The sequence below is a fragment of the Cibotium barometz genome, chromosome 44 (assembly GCF_041138505.1).
Source record: "Cibotium barometz isolate CiBa-2024 chromosome 44, ASM4113850v1, whole genome shotgun sequence".
In the NCBI taxonomy this organism is placed as follows: Eukaryota; Viridiplantae; Streptophyta; class Polypodiopsida; order Cyatheales; family Cibotiaceae; genus Cibotium; species Cibotium barometz.
In genome coordinates this window covers 17,860,594-17,866,593 of record NC_141089.1, presented here as the reverse complement: position 1 = coordinate 17,866,593, position 6,000 = coordinate 17,860,594, and positions in this window count along the sequence as shown.

Below are 6,000 nucleotides of genomic sequence, written 5' to 3'. Positions count from 1 at the left end.
CTACTCAACAATATTTAACAAGAATCCTGCCACACAAAGGGACATCATCACAAGCCAATTGCTTCAAATGATGAATTTCGCCTCGATGAATCAAATGAGGAACTGAGAATCACCATCTCATTCTGATAATTATGTCTACGTTCCTCCAGAACCTTTGCTCTCTTCTATCCCATTATCAATCTCTCTTAATGTCCCCACTAACAAAAATCACATGTAACCTTGTCGAAGATTGCCAAAAACAAAGTGAGCAAAAAAAAAAAAGCGGCTCACACAAATATAAAAATGCAATCATTCGCAAAAACCCTCCCACCCCGTTAGGAATTCCCAATACACCACTAGCCTCTTCATTCATTAACTAGCTTTTCTTATTCCTTCCAAGGAACACAGACCATTGAACGTCATTCAACATCAAAGCCATCGAAGCTTATTCATTCTCCCCACACAAAAGTCTTCAACACGATCACGAGGACGCGATCGTCATATTAGGAAGGGAGGAATGTTAATCCAATTCTAGGATCAACAAGAGCTACCTCCGTTATCTTACATCAAGGAGTCATGGTAGATACACCAAAGGGTCATACATTCAAGATATAAATCAATAGTGTCCAAAGCTACAACTTGGATGGGCACTCGTAATGGTGTGACGGAGTATTTATGGGCAATTCCCGCTTCAAGAGTGTGTGGTAGCAAGTTAGGATGAAGTCCTAAGTGATGTACTTCATAGATATATTATGAGAGTAGTCATTGTAATAGCATTAGGCCTCTTATGAAGGCTAATGTGCCCGGTCGGCCACAGTTTAAGTGAGTGTGAACACTTATGGCCATGTATATAAGTCAATTTCTCTCATAATAGAACATACTCTCCCATTGTGCAATTGTCTTGCTCTTGCTAATATCTCTCCCTAATGCATGCTAGTGAGTGTGTGTGAGTGAAGTAAGGTGAGAGGAGGGACGAGTACCCGTAGTGCAACACGGCGGTGTGACAACGCTCGCGGGCGGGAGACGCAGTGGAATTGCTTCTCAAGGAGTTTTAGAGCTTGGAGACCTCAGGGGTTACGAGATCGACCGTTGGAAAGATCCTCAACGACAGTTGCAGTTCACCAGGTAATCTCTTTTTAGATGTGTTTCAAGGAGCTTTAGTGTGAGCCTTAACAATGTCATCGATATCATCACTACTTGTAACACTCTCTCACTAATTTCTCACTCTATTTCACAATTATGGCCTTCATTCTCTTGTAGTAATAACAGGTAGAGGAGGTGTTTTAAGGAAGCTAACAGGGTGACATAAAGTGGAGAGTTATAAAGACCATTTTTTGAAGGAAACTTGGAAATAAGTGTGTTGGAAGTTTGTAAGCATGGAAGAGCTAGCAAGGCTAAGAAAGCATGTCGCAAAGCTTTAAGAAGGGGATGTGCGGACAATACCTCACTTTGATGTAAATTGGCCCTCATCAAATACTCACTCCTCTATAAGTGGTGGTGGTGAGAATACCTTGCCCCAAATCTACAATGATGCTAAAGCGGAGATCCACTATGATTCAAAATTGAACCTACTATTGGGGCGCTCAATCCTCGTAAATGGTGTTGGAAACTTTGGCTACAAGTCCCAAGTCCATGTGCAATCATCGAGGGGCCATTGGTGGTTGCACTTTCATTGGGGAATCTTAGGGGTAAGCGATGGGGACATGTAGCAAATAGATATCCCACATGGAGTGTTGTAAACAAACATGAGGGGTGAGATCTACCGACATCAACTAGGGCCCTTAAGCACTCTAAAAGCTACATCCCGCCAGATGCGTACAAGGAAAATGATGAATTCTTTGCCAAAATTGCAAAGGTGTTCCCCTTAAAAGCTTTTCCTCCTCCATGATTTTAGGAGCAGTGCAGCTGATTCTGTGGGAACAAATTTGCCCTTCGAAATCAAGGTATTTCAAGGACCCCTTTAACGATTTCTTTTCATTCTCCAATCCCTTTACCTAGTGCAATCAAATCAGCTAGCTAGGTTTTGGATGAGAAAATTAGGCCCATGCTAGCTAGGTTTTGGTTTTAAAATCAGCCTTGTAAATAATTAGGGTCACCTTCTCCACCCTGCTAACAAATCTCAATATACATTTTTGGAAGTACAGGTACATAGTTTTTTTATGTTTCTCCTTCTACTTTGAAATCTCTATAATAAATATTTACATAAATCTATTGCAGTATGTTTTTCTTGCCAAACCTCACCCATTAATCCACAGATTTGTGTGGTACTTCTCAATTGTTTCTATGTAGGGCAAAACAACCTCCCCCATAGACAACTCCCTTGTAATCTATAGAAGGTAGCTACTTTGTAAGTGCTGGTAAAGGCCACCCTAGTGTTTTCTCCAACATCCTCTCTTTTTGTTTATTTTGATTCAATATTTCCTTCCACTGTGCTTTTAGATTCCCTCCAGTACCTCCCCGTTCCAATGCTCCTCATGTTAGCAACTTGGAGAAGCTTGCCCCAACACTTTTCTTTGACCTCAATTCTCAAAATGAGAATGATGACATGGTTCTTGACTCACAAGTTGGGGCAACCATACCAAGATCAATCCATCAACAAGGAATGGGATTTTGACTGGTGGATCAATCATAGTTAGCCCTACAATATCCCCAAATGAATCCACAACAACTGCACATGCATGTTAATCAACACAATCCAAATGCTACAGGAGGACAATAATCCACCACCAACCAAAACCAACAAAGCAGGTAGTACAAAGAACCAACAAAGCAGGTAGTACAAAGAAGAAATCAAGTGACAAGGTAAAGCCTTCATCTGGTTGCTTACATTAGGATCTTTGCATGCCCCTAATTCTAGTGGAGGCAAAGAATGAGTATGAAATTGTACGTAGCAATGTGGTACAAAAGGCAAGATGAAGACCATAACTGAGCAATGGCAAGCTATTGCCAACCTTTGTGCCAACGATGTGGTGACAAATGGATAAGGATGTATGATCATTATAAGGAGATCCGTAATTGGGGGAAAGGAACATCCCTTCGAGAAAGAGTAGTTGCTGGGACATGACGTCCTCTAGCCATGCTGAGGAGAATAGGTTCAAGTATTTGAACTTTGATCAGGGACTCTTTGACAGGATAAATCATTATTGGGGCATCGATAGAGTTACTGATTCTATGACAAATGTCATTGACACTTCCAACTATAAGTAAGCTTCTCCTTTAATATCATGGATATCTCTTATGCCTGATGTTGGTAGATTGTATTTGCTATACAGTACCTTCATTTAACAATTCTTTGATTTGGTAGTTGCTAAAGAAAACAATCCCACAAATGGTTCCTCCCCACAATTGTGTCAATTGTCAACACTTCAAATTCCCCAAGTGGGTTCGAGGAAACACCTACCAACAGTGGTGTGTAAAAGAAAACAAGAAAGGGTGGGCATATTGTGGATGTTGGCCTAAATGATCCAACCTTAGACATCAAAGCTAGTCTAGATGGTGCAAAGAAAGGGAGGGTTGCTCGACATAAAGAACTAGTGGAAATGGAGATGGAAAAGATGGGCATCATTGAGCTTAAGAAAGTGGACATTGGCATGGAAATTGCAAAGGAAATGATCTTGGGCATGGCAGAGGCCATGAATTAAATGGCCGACAAATGATAGACAGATGCAAGTTTAGTAGAATCAGCTACTGTTGTGTAGACTAAATGTTGATTTTATATAGGGCCGCTACTTTTTATGAAACTTTGTTGGATGTAGGATTTGGGCACTTAGGTTTTTAAAATTCTTGAGTTTACAGTATGTCAAGACCTTTAAGACCCTTGGAGAAGAAATTCTAATTTCTCAACACAAAAATATTTACACAAATCAAAAGCATAAATCTTAAGAAACAAAATTAAATAAACAAAAAAATAGAGTAGAGATCACCGTCAACACAAGATTGGGTTGAATCTTCCCTGGGATGAATGTGGCCCTTGTACCACTCACCCATATTTATATGTATTAGAAAAAGCACTTGCTTTCCAAAAAGATATGTATTAGAGAAAGCACTTGCTTTTTGAAAAAAGATATGTATTAGAAAATGCAAAAAGATAATTCCAAAAACAAAGCACAAGTGCTTTTGAGTTTATGAGCGTGCACGCTCAACAAAAATATAGCAAGCAATAATATAAAGTCTTGGGCCTACCAAAAGTATAAAATACTATTTGGTATGTACAAAGGTACGAGACCTTAGCCTTACAAAATATTGATATCTATATATGAAACCATAAAAGGTGTTCACATGTCTTCCAAAATATCCCATATTGGTCTAGCACATGTACCACCCGCAATTAACACATAATTTGCCACTCAATCATTGCTTTCATCCAAAATAATATTAGTTAGTGCACACAACTGATTAAACACATTAATCTTGGTAGACGTCATACCAATGCACACATCTTGATTAATCACATTAATCGTGAGATAGATGATATAAATAAAAGGTGCATCCAAAATAAAATATCCCAAAATAAAATAATGGGTGTCCCCCATAGAGGCTACATTCCCTCTCTTACTTGGGTTGCAATTGAACTCAATTACATGGATGGTATGAGTGGATGAGATTTTGGTAAAAACGAAAAAACTTTTTTGGCATCCATTTGCCATCTTCAATAGGATGGTTCTTGAAAATCACAAGATACTTTACATGAGTGTTACCCGTGCGTGTAGTGGTGGTCTCATTGTCAATGATAAATTCAGGTATAATATATTCTTCTTGTATAATCTTGAAAGGTCCATATAATTTATGAGCTAATTTTAGTATATGTTACTTCCTTGTTCTTAATTTATTCTTTGAATTTTTATTATTTATTTATTTATAGCAGCATACACTGTATTTTCAATAGGTTTAGGCATACTTGGACCATCAAAATATTTTTAAGTTTTGAAATTGCCCGCTTACTCAAGAGAGAAGTCGTCATCTTAATGATTGACTCGTGGAGAAAATGATAACGAAGAACACACAATCTTGATGCTAAAACTACCCTTGAGTCTTTGATTTAATGTGCAAAGCAACCTTTGAGAAAAACTTTTGATGTAACTCTTTGATGCTCTTGATTTGCTAGAGATGTAGCACTTTGGAAGAAGTGTCGAAGAAGCCCAAAAAATGAAGGTTGGTGTTGAAATATGGCCTTTGAAATCTTTGATTTTGTTGGTAAAAATCAATCTTGGATAAAGCTTTTGAAATCTTTAAAAAGCAAATCTTAACAAAAAGTTTGAAATTCTCTTCTTTGTTGTAGAATTTCCCTTTATTCTCGAAATCTTTGGATGTTGAATTTGCTTGAAGGCTTCCACTTTAAATGTTCTCTTTTCGTAAGCATTGAGAAGTCCTTTGATGATGAAGTAAGGTTTTGTAAAGAGCTCACTGGCGCTTTTTCTTGAATGCAATAGTGACATTGCCTTGCAACAAGAAACACCATGAGAATAGTGTGGCAACCTTATAATAAGGTTTTGATCGTCTGAATTAATAGCCCTAAACAAAAAAAAAGTTTGCTTCTTTCTTTTCACAAAATTGAATGTATTTTACACTGACGAAGAAGGAGCTTTTCTTCTACTTCCAACGATTGCAAGGCCTTCAAGTTATTATAGGGATTTGAGGCTTTTTGTAACAATGTATGAGAGGGGAGGTAAATGCTTGAACCTATTTAAAGCTTTATTTATAAACTTTATTTAGGAAAGCTTATATTACAAGCTTTATATCAAGATTTTAAAGAAAAAACGACGGAAAGCAAGGCCGACACAGAATGAACAGCAAAAAAGAAGAAAAGGACGACGATCGATTTGGCACAAAAAGGGAGCAAAGCGAAAATCAACGGCCGACTGTTGGGTAGCAAAAAAAGAGACGAAAATGAGCAATTGGCAGTCGGTAGCTTTAACGCGCAAAGGAAAATGAGCAATTGGCGGTCGGTAGCTACGGTATGTAAAAGACATTAAGAAGCAAAATGCAGGAATGGAAGCCAAAAAACAAAGGGTAAATCCGAAT